The following is a 17,826-nucleotide window of genomic DNA, read 5'->3' on the forward strand; positions in this document are numbered from 1 at the left end:
GGTGAACTTCTGCAACTTTGGAGAAAGCTCCCAGACAAAGAGATGCAAATGCTGCCATTTAGAATTGGCTTGTGCATACTGCCATGGTAAGGCCTGAAGGATATAGGTAGAGTACAAAAAGGGTCTGTTATACCTTTCCTTGTGTCCACGTACCTCACTTTGGAGACCACCACTGGATAGTACAAGAGGGACATGTTGCAAGATGAAGCCATTAGAGGTAAGGGGCACTCGATCATGAAGGATTTTTGGAGCCAGTTAATTTGAGTGCAATAGGGAGTCACTGTTTTTTTAAAGTAGGGTAGCTACAATTTAGTGAGCATCTACTACCCTGTTTCCCCAAAAATAAGACCTAGCTGGACCATCAGCTTTTATGCGTCTTTTGGAGCAAAAATTATGCGTCTTATATTATGCGTCTAATTATTTATTTTGCATATTATATTATGCGTCTAATATAAGACCCGGTCTTATATTAATTTTTGCTCCAAAAGACGCATAAGAGCTGGTGGTCCGGTCAGGTCTTATTTTTGGGGAAACACGGTATGTATTAGGCATCATGCCAGGGACCTTAAATATAGTAACACAAATATTAATTTTCACAGCAGTATTTTCATGATTTTACATATAAGACAAAATTAAGAGAATTTAAGAAACTTTCTCAAAATTAAACACTAATACTAACTTTTCCATTTATTCAAAAAGTGAATGTGCTAGCCCTCAAGCCCAGCTGTGTTTGCTCTGAAGCCAATGGTCTTTTCACTATGACATAGCTACCTCTTTTCTTCAAATATTTTCTACATATGAAGAAAGAAGATTCAATTACCCAATGTGGAATGATTCATCTTAGGATTTATTACTTTTCACTTTATTTTTGAATAAGAGAAAGCTTATGTCTTCAGTAAGCTATAAAATAACAATTTATTATTTATTTAATATAAACTAAAATTAAGCTAAAGCCAAAACCAATTTGTAGTTTTTAATAAGTTCCCTTAATTCAAGTTCAAATATTCAACTATTATATTTTTGGGAATCATTCCAATCCAAGTTACCTTATGTTAAAATAGTCTAGAAATTAATATAATGTATATTTAAATAGAAAATTTCCAAATATGTCAAATTTTCAATGTTTATATAAGTGAATCCTGTGTTTTTATTGCCATGTAGCCATATCCTATTTATATAATGGATGATTATGTCCCAAGAGCAATCTCCATTTATGTTGTGAATGGTTCATAAATAAATTTCCTCTTCACTCCTAAACACCAAAAGAACCCTTTGAGATTAAATCTGCCATGATTTATCTTAGCTCCCATGTAAGAGTATTGAGAAATGTTGGCAAAAAAAATTCAGTTATTTTTGGGCTAAATATGGAGATGAAAGTAAATAGTATCTGCATTTTGAAAGCTAGCTAGGTGTTGAATTTTTTTTCTAAACATTTCCCCAAGATATTTAAAAACAATGTAGAAATTCAAATGGAAAAATTCTCCATATAAATATGGTTACTGTAGGGATTTTGGATTTTGTAATGAAATTCTTGTAGATTACAACGCATTTCTTGAAGTGTTTTTCCCTCTATGCTTTTCTTAGGGTAGCTAAATGTTAGTGCTATGTTGAAAAAGAGCACTAAGGCTAAAATTCAAGTTTTATAATAAGCCATTATTAAAGTTACCTGTTTGGTCACCTACGTACTTTTGCAAAGTCACATTTTTTATTGTGTCTAACAAATAGTAGTATTCCTGGACTCTATTAGTTTAGGAAAATCGATCTATTTCAGACTAAAGTATAATGGTATTCATTTATGGCAGCTTCCAGAGTTCCTCTGATGAATATATTTACAGTAGGCAGGAATTAGAGTTTAATTAGAGTTTGCCTTAAAAATTAATTCTCAAAATGTCTGTGATTGGTTTGTCATTTCTAGTTTTGTTGAGGTAGGGGCCTGGAGCTAATAGAGCTGACGGGAATTAAGCATGTCTATTATGTCACTTCATTTAAAAATTACTTAGAAATGCCTATGGAATTTGATTGAAATCTACATTGGCAAGCAAAGGTTAATAATCTGTGCTGTGAAATGAAGAAATGTAGTGAATGTCAAAGCTTCCTTAGGAAACTGAGATGTCATGGTTGGCTTCCAAGAATACCATTTTCCTTAGATTCCCTAGGTTCTAGAGAGGAAATAGGATGGGTACTTGGGAGCCTGCGGTCAATTCTATAGACACTGGAATTATCACCTCCCTCACTCAATGAAGGGAAACTAAGATTGCCTTTCATCTGTTGGGCCAGCTGTTCTGGAAAGCTGGGGATTTGCCTGAGATAGGGAATAGTTGAAGGATAAATGTGTGACTTTGTGACCCAAGGTCATATTTGGGGAAGGAGGGCCATTAACCTAGGATACAAGGGGGGGCCATATGAAGAATATTCTAGATGACATCTTGGGACCCTTGGCTTAAATGAGAGAGAGAGAGAGAGAGAGAGAGAGAGAGAGAGAGAGAGAGAGAGAGAGAGAGAGAGAGAGAGAGAGAGAAAGAGGTGGATTTACCTTATCTAGGGCCTGCTGGCCAGAGCAGCCCTGCCTTTAGTGGAGGTGTCCTTCTACTTGAGGCATAAAGATTTATGAAAGCAGGTAGAAACTGACAGAATAGGTGGTCAAGCAACAGAGACTGCCACACCAAAAGGAGAGCTGGATTTGGCCAACAGTGACTGGCTAGGACTCACTTAAATGACTGGAGCCATAGAGACTCCCAGGTCTGTCTGGGCCTCACGTCTATGCTCCACATCCATATATGAGCATACGACCGCCCAGTCCCTCAGAATTCTGAAATTCAATGTTTCCTGAAATAAACTTGTTGCCCAAATTAACTTTTATTTGTGCATTCTCCAGCTCCGTTGGAGGTTGGCTCAGCCATCTACCCAGTCAGTCTGTGTATCAATCCTCATATCCAATCAGACAAATGCCTCGATCTTTCATCTCTCATACTCATGCTTGCTACCGCCGCCTTGGGTCAGGCCATTTTCGTTCTCTAAACTCTGCATAGCCATAAAATTGTTGGATAAAAAAATACAAATCTGGTGATATTACTCCACTCCTAAAAAGTCAGTGGCCTCCCCATTGCTGCCTATGGGGTAAAAAGCAAAGTCCTTTGCTTGGCAAAGTAGTGTGCTTGTAAAGCATTTCTACTTTGAAAAAAGGCCCTAATTTGTAGTGTTTGCAAATTTCCACAGTGTAAATACTCCCACCAAGGCCAATTTAATAGCCAGATCATAGAATTTCTGAATATTTAACAAGTGGCTGCTAGCTGGCTCCAGCGCAGCAAGTGCATGAAGCCCTGAGGACGTGGTGCCTTCCCAGTTATGACTGGCTAATCCTCTCCTCAAACTTCATGCTCTAGGATGTGGTTGTAGTGCCCTGCGTATTCCAGGCTGGTCTTTACTTTCATGCTTCTGCCCATGCTGTCTGAAATTCTTTCCGTAGCACCCTTTGCACCCTCTTGGTGTGAAAGTCTTATCCATTTCATCTTGCTAAATTCTTCGATTCCTTCAGGACCTGGCTTAGTCAGACCCTCAAGGAAGACTTCTGTCCTTTACTCTCCCTGTCTTTTTTTACTGAAGTATAATTGACATATAACATTATATTAGTTTCAAGTGTACAACATAATGATTCAACATTTGTGTACATTGTGAAGTGGTCACAAGTCTAGTTATCATCTGTGACCATACAAAGTTTTTGTTTCTTGTGATGTACTCTTCCTGTCTTAATGGGGGTAGCCCCAAAGCAGGCCCTGAGATGAGGATTTATGTCATTTATTAGGTGTTCCCAGGAAAAACTAATAGGGGAGAGGGGAAGAGGAACTGGGAAGGAGAATAAGCAAGAGTGTCATATCACCATGGAGAGTACCGGTGGCCCCATCCCATGGGGGACTTTTGGAGACAGCTGAGGATACACATCAGAATTATCTTGATCGGGGAAAAGGGGATGGTCTACCTGTATCCCCACACCTGTCAGTCAAAGGGCTGCCTGTGGGGAAGTAAACTCCCAGACACTTTAGCATTCTCTGCATGTGCACAGGCAAAGTGGGCTCCTGCGGCCTGAGAGCTGTCCTCCAACGAAGAGGCACAGTGCTGCCTGCTGGGAGTCAAAGCAGCTTGAAGCTCATGTGCATGAAACTGGTAAAGGGGTTCTAGCAGAAACTGACAGTGCTCATCATATCCCCCACTCTCCAAAACACACATGTATGTATATGGACACACACACGCCTCAGGCTGGGTTTCCCCCCTCAGTACTTCTATAATATACTGGCTATATTACCATCATTGCAGTTACCCCATGTTTTAAATCACTTCTTCACATATCGGTGTCCTTCATTTTACTGTAACCACCTTGAGGATAGGAATCACTTGTCTTTGTAGCACAGTGCCAAGCACACAATAAGCCTTCAATAAATATGTATAGGTTAAAAGCACAGTAAGGAGACCATGATAGCAATGCAAATGGAAGTAGTTGGGGAAGGGGTGTGGGTGGAGCAGAGTCTCAGAAAGGCTGGATGGGAAGTTGAGGTACATGAATCTTTGAGTACAGCCTAGGTGTTAAGCTTTGTTGCCCTCCTCCTCCCTCCACACACACCCAATGTTTAGTGTGGCCTGCAAAGATAGCATTAACACAAAATAAACTTGGTAAAACTGAAAAATGGTTCTCCAGGCCCCCTGGGGATTAGCTTTATATTTTTCCTTTCAAGAAGCATTCTAAATTGTTAGGGACAATTAGAAATTATGGGTAAAATGTTGGTATTATAAAATCCTATGCCTGGCCTCCAACTCAGAGGTTAGAGAAGGCTTGAATGCATTGTTCGTAGGGATTTCCCTGAAGTCTGATTAGCATCTAAGTACACTTCAAACTGCAGCTTGACTGCTTGCAACATGTAATTACGGATATTACTAGCACGTCTCATTTGACAAGTAACGTCAAGGGCACACATGAAATGGGAGCTGTACCATTTGGCCAATATATGCTGCAGAGTTCACTTGTGCATTGCCACCAGGATCATCTGTGTGTGCCAAACAAAACCTTATGAAGATGATATATTAGGAAAGTAATGAGAGAGTAGTATTTCTTCCTCCTCCCCTCGCAAATGAATTGTTCAATGTAATTGGTTAAACTACATGATCCACAAGGAAACCAAATTCTAATTACCATTGTTAAAATACCATTCACTCTCTGCTCTCAAATATTGGGATGTTTGTTTCTTGCCAATTCTGTTCTCTTGGAATTCAAGGCATTTGAAACAAAAGGATGTATGATAATTATCTGGGAAAAGTTATAAATAGCCTAACAAGAAAAGACTAGAAAGTACAAAAGAGAAATCTGAGATTAGATCTAAAATAAATTACAATATTTATTTTAAAATTCTACCTTTAGTAAAAAATCCATTATCTCTCTTGTTCTCAGTCTATCAGTGGCCTTATCAATTTCTCAAGAACTCAGAGTCATCCATCTTTTTTAGCTCCTTTATCTACTTATAGAGGTCTTCTCTCTTATCCCTTCAGAATGTCACGTGCACAAATCTGGCCTTGGGCTAGATGGAGCAGGTGTCTGTTGATATGAATTTGAGGGGCTTTAGGGGACATCCTTGTTGTGGGTCTGGAAGATGGTTTGGTCTTTAAAGAGTGCACAAAGTCAACCTCCTTGAAAAAGGGAGACAAATCTATTGGTTGACACCTACAGGCTTAAAGGAATTGGTTGAATCTATCTGATCTTTCCCCTGGTTGTTTGGGCCCAGCTGTCAGGAGCTGGATAATAAAATTCAAAATAGTGGCTTTAATCTAGAGTGACCACCCACCCACCCCACCCTGAGACAATTCCTTACTCTCACCCTTAGTTCCTTATCAAGTCCCAACCGCCTCTTGCCCCTCCAGTTGCAGGTACCTGGCAACGTAGCACTCTTTCCCTCTCTTGCTATTTTGTGCCCTGGTGTTTCCTCTGGCCTTTGTATCTTGGCACCTCCTTTCCAGTTTCTGTTTTGCTTACTCTTGGGCTCAGAATCGCTCCCAGTTGCCTCCTCTAGCCCCTATCTTTGCATCTCAAAGGAAGAGAAGGAGAAGATGTTCTTGTCTAATTCCCACTGCAAATCTGGGAGTTAATTCTGCCAAAAGAGCCATGTGGCATTTTAGTGAAAGACAAAGCATGAAGAGGAAGGGTACAGTGTTCAGTGGTTGGTCCTGTTGAAATACCCATCTTCATATTTAGAGCCACTGTCCTTATAGCACCTGGCTTTTGACCTCAGTCCAGGGAATATTAGCTTTTATAAACCACTGTTTGCTGGCTTGTTTTCAATATTCATTAAAAACTTCACATTTTTGGGGTTAGTATTTGTAGCCCTATTGAGCTTTTTCTTTCTTTACCTGTTTCCTATTAAGAATAGAATCTGGTGAAAATGAACTCCTTAAGAAAGAGAATCTCGAGCAGTGCTTCTTAAACTTGGAAACCCACACAGATCACTTGGGGGTCATGTTAAAATGCAGATTCTGATTCTATAGGTCTGGTTTGGGGTCTGAGAGTCTGCATTTCCAACAAACCCCCAAATTCTGCTGCTGCGGGTCCAGGAATCACACATTGAGTAACCAGAATCTAAGTGTCTCTTGATGTTAGACTCTTCAGCCATGATTAATGAACAATAATTGAGCAAATGGAGGTTGGGTTTAAGACCCAGAATTTTCCACAAACATGTATATGTACCTCGTTATATATTATATGTACCTCATTTTGGAGAGCATCTGGTAGAACTCTGGACTGCAGGCAGATCATGGCCAACTGGAGAACTTCCTTATGCATCTGCTTAGAGATCTGAGTCTGCAAAAGAGGGAGATTAGAATCTTGATCCAGAAACATTTCTGTCTGTAGGAATATTCTAGGTTGATGTTGCCTGGAGAGTTAGAGCTGAACGAGCAGCCTCCTCAGGGGAAGTGTTCAGGTGCTCTAGATCTGAGACCCTAAGAGACACGGAAATAATCAGTACCAGTCAAAGCTTCCTAAATGCAGCATTCTTTCAATCTATAAAAGCACTGATGTGTAATTAGCATTGGTGGCAAATAAGTCAGTGGCTATTTCTCGTCTCCTATTTTTTTTTTAGGTAACTTTATATAAGTTTCAGGTGTGCAACATTATAGTTCGACATCAGTACATACTACATCATGCTCATCACCGAAAAGTCTAGGTTCCATATATCACCATGCAATTGACCCTCTTTACCCATTTCACCTTCCCTCCACCTCCCTTTCCTCTGGTAACGGCCCACCTCTATGAGTTTGCTTTTTTTTTTTTTATATTCCACTTATGAGTGAAATCACATGGTATTTGCCTTTCTTCATCTGACTTATTTTGCTTAACACAGAGAATTCAAAAATAGCTGTCATGAAGAAACTCAAGAAAACTCAGAAAGACAGTTCAATGAACTCAGGGATAAAATTAATTAACAGAAGTACTTTAGCAAAGAGATTGAAACTCCTAAAAACCATGTCGTCTCCTATTTTTGATCACTCATTTCCCCCCTTGAGATACTTTTTGATTTCAGCTATTGATTCTTTCAGATATTTTCAAAGTCACTTCAGCGAACCTAGTAAATCCTACCTTATTCTAGCAGTAAAATTAGCCTTAGGCATGGGAACTGCCCTTGCAACCCCCTACCTGCTGCATATCCAGGTGAAAGCAGTGAAAATACCAGAAGGCAGGATATGACCCAGAGCTGGCCACAGGGCCCACTTGTCAAGACACTCTATTATAATCAGTTGTCTCCATGTCGATGCCCCTCCCCCCTCCTCTCACTTTCCTCATTCCATTCCCATCTCCCAGAAACATTTCTCTTCTGTTTTCTTGAGCTCAGCAGATAGCACAGTGGCTAGGAACCAACTCAGTAAAAGTGTGGTGACAAAGTCAGGCTTTTCCTCTCAAGTCTTTGCTGAAGGTGCCTGAGATGTCCAAGGCAGAAGTGTATCCTGCAGCCCCAAAATGGAATCTCTTCTCTTTTTTTCCGCTTCATTCATCAGTGTTAAAAAGGTGCCTCATAATTGTTTAAGCGTTTGTTTCTGTACTTAGGTTCATATTCATCATTTAATGAATGAGTGCTGCCTGCTGAAGCTTGAGCTAATAGAAAGCAATAGATATAGGAATTAAAAGAGAAAAATTTCTCTCTCTATAGATGATGTATTACAGAATTGTACACTTGAAACCTATGTAATTTTACTAACCATTGTCACCAAATTTTAATTTAAAAAAAAGAAAAATTTCTTTAGGTTATGGATGGCAAAAAAGTATGAGTTCAGAAACGTGGAGTTTCAGGGAGTTTTGCTGATCCAGCTTTGAAATTTAGGGGTGATTTAATTTGTTGACCTTCTCTCCTCCCTTCAGGCTGCTTGTTTTTTTTCTCCCCATGCTTTAAGCAGGAGACTGAGGCATTATGGATACCCCCATTTAGTTTATTACTTTCTATGACTACAGCTATTCAGTGGGAGATACCACAGGTATGAAGTACCCAAGAAATTTCCAAGTAAGCAGACCCTGTTTAACCCAGATTCTTACCCTCAGGAGCTCATCTTATGGCCGGTGTACAAAGCCTCCCAAAACTTCTACTGAGATCATTGTTCTACACTGAGTTGCTATTTAATCATTTGCACGCGATGATTTATTACAATACGAGTATTAGTACCATGAGGAGTAGGTCCCAGGGCAACCAGGAGTGGTTCCATCTTTGATGAGGCCTCAGGTTTACTTGCTTAATCTCCAGCTGAGTTCTTGGCTCATCTCGTTATAGCTGCAAGAATGTTAACTTTCTGTAGCATTAGAGGTGCTTTTTCTAGGTCCCTGTGGGGACAGAACCCCAAAAAGCAGTTTCCAGGCTCTCCCCTCACATAGACAGGTGCTGGCTCAGGTAGTAAATGGCCATCAACTGTGATTGCATGGCCATCAGCTGTGGCTAGTTGGCTGTCAGCTGTAACCAGTGAGCCATTGGCCACTAATATAACTGCCATGGCTACGCTAGCAGAGGGAGAAGAGACAAAGAATGGGGCTAGCAAGAAGATGGTGGCTGGGCTAGCAAGAGCGGATTGCAGAGAGGCGGATGCCACCAGCGAGAATATAGTGGTATGACTCCCCCATCTATGGATCCATGGGTGTTCCTTTTTGGCCTCACCATATCCTGCATTCTTGTGTGGGGAGCGGGAGCAGAGAACCCACAGGCCGCCCCGCACGACAGTCCCTCTGACCCATACCTTTCCCTCCAGAGCTACTTTATTCATACTAATTAACCTTGATAAGTTTCCATCCTTTACTAAACTCCTCTCCAGATCTGCACTCAACACACATTCGGAATTCACCTTGGACTTTGGGATCAAATAGCACCCCCTGCAGGCGAGTCCGGCCCTGACATCTGTGTAGGGTCACCTCGCTGAGTATCTGACTACTGATTATATGAGCTTCCAGAAGAGAGGGCCTCATACGCTTCTCCTCACTCTGTCCCTTACAGTACTTCAGCGCAGTGACCCTTGTTTTTGTTCCCCAAATGAAAATGCCTTTATTATTTATTTCTCATTATAAAAAATAATCCATACTTAGTGTAAAATGTTCAAACAGTACAGATTAGCATACTGAAGTAAGGAAAACAGTACCTTAAATTCCATCCCTTGGAGATTAATCCAGTTCACAATCTTCTGGACCCTTTTTCATACAGAGACACAATTTTATGCAATTGTAACATACTCTTTTAACTAAATAATACATTGTTATCATTTCAGCAAGCACAGATATTGAAATAGGTATTTATTTATTTGCACTGGATTAAATTGCAATATGAACAGAAGCCTAAGGTTGTTTATAAATCTTACACCTTCACCTTATTTTCTAGCCATCCCCCCATTTCTTTCTCTTTACTCTTCTCCCTCTTCTCTAACCAGCTCCCCGCCCCCCCCACATCAGCCCCTAAGGGGCCACCTTGGCTGCTGCAGTTGCCAGAGAGAGGAAAAGGAGGAAGGAGGTGCAGGTGGTCAGGCAGCAGGAGGCACGTTCCATGCTGTCACTTCCAGGAGAATTGGCCCTCTCTACTTCTGCCAGGTGGGAGTTGAAGTGACGTCAATCTCCATTTTTATACCATCTCCTTATTTTTTTCTACTGCCTCCACCCTCTGCATCCTTCCCAGGCAGCAGAAGAGAGGTATCTGCAGAGCAGTATCTACACAATCGTCAAGCTCCTCAGGCGATTGTGATTTAGGGGGTGCACAGCTACTCTTTGAGCCATGCTGCTCGACTCATTGCAGACCAGGTGCAGCTTACGGCTGAATAGGAATCACCCGGGGAGACAGTTAATAATACAAACTCCTGCACCTCATTCCCGGAGATTCTGAGTCTGTACAGCTAGGATGTGGCCCAAGACTTTGTGGGGTTTTTTTGTTTGTTTTTGTTTTTGAACAAGATCCCTAAATGATACTGATGGGCAGCCAGGTTAGCCCATGCTCTACTCCCTGACTATCTGAAGTGTGGTCTATGGACCAGCACCAGCATAATCACCACCTGGGAACTTGTCAGAAATGCAGAATCTCAGGCCTTACTCTAGACTTACTGAATCAGAGCCTGCATTTTAACAAGAGCCCTAGAAGTGATTCGTAGTGCACATTAAAGTTTGAGAAGCCCTGCTGTCATGCCGGGAGACATGCGGGGTCTCAGCTCCTGCTCCCCACATAAAAACACAGAACATGGTGAGGCCAAAAAGGAACACCCACGGAGCCATAGGTAGGGGAGTCATACCATTATGTTCTTGCTGGCGGCTGGGTTGGAGACACAGGAAGCAGGAGCCACACTATCCGCAAACTGCCGTCCACTTCTCTCTGCCAACCAACCTCACTAGCTGGCTGCAATCCACCGTGCTAACCACAATCTGCTCTTGCTAGCTCAGCCACCATCTTCTTGCTAGCCCCCATTTTCTGCTAGCGTAGCCACGGCAGTTATATTAGTGGCCAATGGCTCACTGGTTGCAGCTGACGGCCAACTAGCCACAGCTGATGGCCTCCAATCACAGTTGATGGCCACTTACTACCTGAGCCAGCACCTTTCCACGTGAGGGTGAGAGCCTGGAAACTGCCCTCCTGGCTCTGTCCCCACAACTGCTCTATCCCAGTTCTATATAGAATGGGCAAATTCTTTCTTGTGTAACGTACTTGATTCCCACTTACTGATCTGTTGGTGTGGTTTCACAAAACATACCTACAACTTAAGGCAATATTTTCCTAAAAGACAGTTGATAGATAGTACAGGTAACTCCAAGTTAAAGGAATCTGTCCTCCATTTTGAACCTTGGCCTGTCTTTGATTTCATGCATGAAATCATGAAAAAAAATCAAGGCTTGCATGAATATTTTAGATTAATGGTTAAAATTGGACCATGTTTTTCTCTCTAGAATAATTTGACCTTTCAGCTCTTAAATAACAAAGCTCCTGGTAAAAAATTCAAGTGGTCCTAGGTAATGTTTGTACCAAGTTAAGCACTGCTGATGTTCAGCTAATAACAACTGCATTTCACGAGAACAAAAACAGCAATTCAACATTCTTTTTAATCAGTGACCTCATACCCCCTCACCAGTTCCTGTGGAGCCATCATTCAGGCAAACCTTGGGCTTTCTATGTTGTTCATGAAAGCCTTTTCACTAGAATTGTGATTCACCTGGATTTGTCCCAGAAACATTATCCTTAAGCATTAGCATGTTGAGCATTCAAATTATTGTTTCATAAAGATACTGTAGAGAACTATTTCCTTTTCTCTCACAGAAGGTCATGGAATTATTTCTCCATTTATTTAGTTTAGATGCAGGGTGAAGCCTAAATAAGTTGTTCATGATAAGCTGATCTTCATAGCCCTATACATTCCACTTCCAGTTTTGTTTTCTCCTTCAGGGACACCTTTTTTTCCGTACAGTTCTTAAAGCCCATGACTTCTCTGTGCCTTCTTGCTTGTTTTAAAACTCATTCCCTGGATGATTTCCCAAACCTTTGTAACACTGCATCTGTTAGAGACAGAAACCTATCTCTAGAGCCTTAACCCAATAGGGTGCCCCCAATCTGGGAAGGGATAGGCTGATTGCCATGCAGGGTGTCATGCAGGGTCTCTGGTCCCGCTCCCCACACAGGACATGGTGAGGCCAAAAAGGAACACCCACGGAGCCATAGGTAGGGGAATCATACCACTTTAGTCTCACTGGCGCCTGGGTTGGAGACACAGGAAGCAGGAGCTACACGATCCGCAACCTGCCGTCTACTTCTCTGCCAACCAACCTCACTTGCTAGCTGCAATCCGCCATGCTAACTGCAATCCGAGCTTGCTAGCTCAGCCACCCTCTTCTTGATAGCCCCCATTTGCTGCTAGTGTAGCCATGGCAGTTATATTAGTGCCCAATGGCTCACTGGTTACAGCTGACGGCCAGCTAGCCACAGCTGATGGCCATCCAATCACAGTTGATGGCCATTTACTACCTGAGCCAGCACCTTTCCACGTGAGGCCGAGAGCCTGGAAACTGCTCTCCTGGCTCTGTCCCCACACTGACTGAGGTGCCAGTACAGTGGCTCTGTGAGGCCATCAACAAATTAGGCTTCTTTTATCTTGCTGCTATGCCATTCGTAATATTAGCTCTTGTTCTTGGGTTTGCAAGATGGCTGCTGTTCCTCCATGAATTGTGTCCATTTTTTTTGTGAAGGAAGAATGCAAATGGACAAAGGCCACTGTTTTTAGAAGTCTGCCCTTATTAAGAAGCTTTCCAAGCAGCCTCTTTCAATAATTTCCACTTAATCTCAGAAGCCAGAGCTGAGTCATATAACTACCCCTGTGAAATGGAATCTGGGCACATTGCTACAACCCCTGACCCCCAAATTGGAGTTCTGTAACCAGATAAAAAAGGGGGATAATTGTTATTAGGTAGGTAGTTAGCAAGACCTGGAACTATCACTAAATGTAAGTAACTCATAAGATATTTGCATTTTAAGGGGAAACAAAGCCTCAGGCCAAAGGAATAAACCTTGAATAGAATTTCAGACATTAGCTACAGTGTATTCAGTCTTTGTGTCTAGGGATGAGAAATTTGTTTCCTCTCCACTCTAGATCCGCAGAATACGTGCCTGCTCTGTCAGGGTGTAGGTTAGAGCCTGTTTAGATAAGAAACCACAGACTCCCAATGTGAAACTTAGGTCCTCCTGGCTCAGCCCCAGCTGTTCTCTGTTCTGGGAAGTGATGTTCCTAATCAAAATCTCTAAAACAGAAAGAGCCTCAAAATCCCTGCTTTTATTTTGGGAAGGTGTTAGAATAATTATCTCAAATTGTGTTTGCTATGGTCAGTTAATTGTTTTTATCTGATTGAAATTCTAATGCAATACCATACATGCTTCATTTTTAAAATGACAATATGTATTTAAGGTGAGAGCTTAATAAATTTAATTCTGACTAAACCTGAATGATTTTTAAGGATGCTCTGCTTTTCCTGTCTGGACAGACCCTTCATCTGGCACTTATGTTCTCTCTGGGGGAGAGGACCCTAGCAGAGAGGAGGATGGATGCCTTCCTGGCCTCATGCTTCAAGTTGAGAGAATGGGAGGCAGGCCTCTAGGCCGAGTAGTCTTGAATATCTGTGGAAAATATTGACTTCAACTGAAATAGGTTTAGTTAGTGATCAGGTCTTCAGATTGAGAGCAAGAGAAACTAGAACTTTTTTTCCTGATTTTAGGAACCAGAGGGAGAACTGTGAAGAATGCACATAGAACTCTCAGTGCTGAAGAGTCAGAGAGGCTAGGTAGGGTCAGAGGGGCAAAGGGTGCTGTGTGTGACCAAGACAAGGTATCAGGTAGAAAAAGATACTGGAAAGATCTAACAGGAAGACATGAGAAATCCTTGAGGCCAGAGTTTTAGAAACAAAGCTCAGATCAGAGTTTGGGCCAGAGTCCTTGCTTCCTGCTCCCCTATAACTTTGAGGGATCTGTGTGGCACTCATGAAGTCTCAAAAAGCCTGTAGGACTTTATGGGATCATATGTCATCACAAGTGCACTGAATATTTAAAGTTTGGGGAAAGGTCCCTGTCATAGTCAGTATCGCTGCTTAACAAACCATCCCAAATTGGTGGCATAAATAGCAACCATTTTATTATCTTCAGAGCTTTTGGGGGTTAGGAATTCAGACAAGGCACAGTGGGGATAGCTTGTCACTGATCCACAATGTGTGGGTCCTCAGATGGTTTGGGATGACTTGAATGGCTGGGGGTTGGAATCATCTGGAGGCTTCTTCCTGCACATGTCTGGGGCCCGGGCTGAGATGACTCAATGACTGGGCTCAGAAGGACTGCTGACCAGAGAACCTATACATGGCCTCTCCATGTGGCTTGGGCTTGTCAGAGTCTGGTGGCTGGGTTTTTGAGAGGGGAAGTCCCAAGAGGGAGACTCTGGATGATGTGAGTGCTCCAAGAGAACCAGGGCAAGTGGCATGGCCTTTTATGATGCAGCCTCGGAACCCACATAGCATCATTTCCACCTTTCTTTTGTGGTCCAAGCAGTTACAAGCCTGACTAGATTCAAGGCAAGGAGTCTTAGAACAGCCCCCTCTTGATAGGAGGAATGCCAAAGAATTTGAGGCTTTTAAGCAAACAAACACACACAAACAAACAAATAAACAAATGCCCACTCCCTGACCTTCCAGTTGGGATTTTGGCTATACATTTTCTAGCTGTGTGACTTCAGGCAAAAGATTCAACTTCTCTTACTTCTAATTTTCTCATCTACCAAGTAATATGTGCCCATCTCATGGGTTTTGTATGAGGACTAAATGAGATAAACTTATATTGAAACATCTAGCACATTGCCTATAACATAATGTGGTCAATGTTGCTTGAGCCTAAATCTGAAGAATGTTTGGGGAATACCAATACTAAAGTAGGGGTTATTTTCTCAGGTATGCATGCAGGGATTAAGTTGAAAGATGTATTGTGCTTTTAACAAACACACGTCTATTGAATACCTACTACCTGCCAGGCATGTCCCTTTGGCCAGGGACATTCCTCACTCAAGAGTGAGATTTCAATCCAAAAATACCAGACATATTTCTGGTGGTTATAGATACAAATATTTTCTAAGCATCTTCTCCTTCCTCCCTTCATAAATACTGTGCAGAAGTGAACTTTTGAATCTGGTTCTTCTCTGGATCTTGGATTATTCATGTATCTGCAGTCCTTGGACAGCTCAACTGGGGCCAAGGGGCTCAGATGGGCTCACTCAAAGGTCTGGAAGTTACTTCTAGTTGTTGGCTGAATCACTTTTTTCTCCTCATCACGGTCTCTCATCCTAAAATACATGTTAGACTCCGTTTCTCCACAGTCTCAGGGTTCCAATGCAATGGCAAGATTGGAAAATGCAAGGCTCCATATGGCCTAAGCTCCAGAACTAGCACAAAGTAATTTCTACCACATTTTATTAGTCAAAGCAGGTCACAAGGCTATCCCAGCTTTAAGGGGTAGGGAAATAGATTGCATGAGTATGGAAGTCACATTGCAATGGGGTATGAACCCAGAGAGGTGCGATTCATTGGGGGCCATTATTATTACTCTCTATCACACTTGTTATTCAATTTGATTATTTTCAATTATAAATGAGGTTATTTTCTAGCCATTTGCATTTCTTCATTTTAGATTGTCCTTTGGCCATTTTGGTATCATGTCTTAGGGTTATCTTACTAATTTTAAAGAACTCATTATATATTATGGGTATTAATTTTAGTCTAACGTATTTGTTGTGAATATTTTACTCAGTTTGTTGATTTACCTTTTATGTTGTGTTTATCTTTTTCTCTGTCATTTTGAAAATTACGTTTAAACTTAAGAAAACTTACTTCACTCAAAAATCAGATACCCATTCTAGCTTTTATGTAGTTTAACTATTTATGTTTAATTTTTAAACCTATTACAGTTTATTTTGGTGCATGACATAGTGATAGTTTAATATGATTTTCTTACATAGCTGTCAATTACCATTCTACATTTTTTATGGAAAAATCCATCCTTTTCCAACTGATTTGTAATACCTACCCAATCATATGGTAAATACTTATGCATACCAGAGTTTTGTTTTTGTATGATTTCTTCTGTTTTAGCGCTCTTTCTATAAATCTTTTACTGATGTCTTATTATTTCAATTATTTGAAATTTATAAATCTATATCTAGCAGAGCAAGCTCAGTCTCATTTCTCTTTAAAAGCTTTCTTGGTTATTTTTTGCTTGTTTGTTCTTCCAGATGAACTTTAGAAATATATTGTCAAATTAAAATCAACCTTCTTGAGATCATGATTGGGATTGCATTACTCCTCATTTGGGAAGAATGGACATCATTACAAGATTAAGGGAGCCCAAACAGGAACATGGTAGCCAAGTCTTTTTTTATTTCTCTTAATAAAAGAATCAATTCTATCTCTATCTCTATACCATCTATAATCATTACACCTATATCTATATCTATCTATATCTTCCAAACATTTCTTATTATAGGTTACTTCTAAGGTAATTTTTAGGCTGTGCTATTGCATTTTCATTATATTTCTAGAGGTTTATTACCTAACCTATTGATTTCTTGATAATTACCCTGCATCCAGTCACTTTTTGGAATGTGCTTATTAATTCTAATAGTTCCCCTATTGATTCTCTTGCCTTAACTAGGTGTGCAATCTTAATGTCTGCAAATAAGAAAAATTCTTTCTTCTGCCTGCCAATAGTCATACCTCTCTCTTTTTGTTTAATTTCTTATTGTATTGGGCAGACATTCTAGAACAATATTAGATAGAACTTGCCTGATTTTGCAAGCAACAGCAAAGAGGTTTTGTAACCAGAAACCCATTCCAATGTTTCAAGTTTTATGCTGTTAAGTTTGCGAACTCATCCTAGAAAAAGTGCTACATACCCCATTGCTGAGTATCACTATGGTCACCTTCAAAAGTACTCCCCTTGGGCTAGCACCTAGTCCATCCTTCAAAGCAATTTTGGAACTCTTTTTCTGGAATGGCCATCAGAGCTGTCGTCGTATTACCCTTGATGTCCTGAATGTCATCAAAATGTCTTCCTTTCAATATTTCCTTTACCTTCAGGTAAAGAAAGAAGTCATTGGGGGCCAGATCAGGTGATTAGGGAGGTTGTTCCAACACAGGTATTTGTTCACTGACTAAAAACTCCGTCATAGACAGTGCCATGTGAGCTGGAGCATTGTCGTGATGCAAGAGCCATGAATTGTTGGCGAAAAGTTCAGGTCGTCTAACTTTTTCACGCAGCCTTTTCAGCACTTCCAAATAGTAAACTTGGTTAACTGTTTGTCCAGTTGGTGCAAATTCATAATGAATAATCCCTTTGATATCAAAAAAGTTTAGCAACATCGTTGCAACAAGTTCGCAAACTTAATTAACAGACCTCGTATGTAATATTCTATTTTGCCTTTCCCAAGGCCAATCCTGTTGTTTATGTTATTTTATTAACTTTTTTTTTATTATTCCTCTGAGTATATAATGAAGAATATTCACAAATTCTCTGTGAAAAAGCCCTACAGTCACATGGAAAGAATTATTAAATATTTCCTTATTTTTCTCTTCTTTCTCTTTCCTTTCACTTCTCTGAGCCCATTCTATTCCTACTTGGTGTATCAAAACTTCTCATATTTGTGATTTCCCTGGTCATTTCCAAATTTTTCACCTATCTGTTTATCTATGGAATGTGGAAATGGACCCCATTCTTTGGGAAGGGCTTGAATCTTGTGATTAATTGGAAGGATTAGTTCTTACTATAAGAGTTA

The sequence above is a fragment of the Rhinolophus sinicus genome, chromosome 18 (genome assembly GCF_057876585.1).
Source record: "Rhinolophus sinicus isolate RSI-liver-muscle chromosome 18, RSI-T2T, whole genome shotgun sequence".
NCBI classification, from domain to species: Eukaryota; Metazoa; Chordata; class Mammalia; order Chiroptera; family Rhinolophidae; genus Rhinolophus; species Rhinolophus sinicus.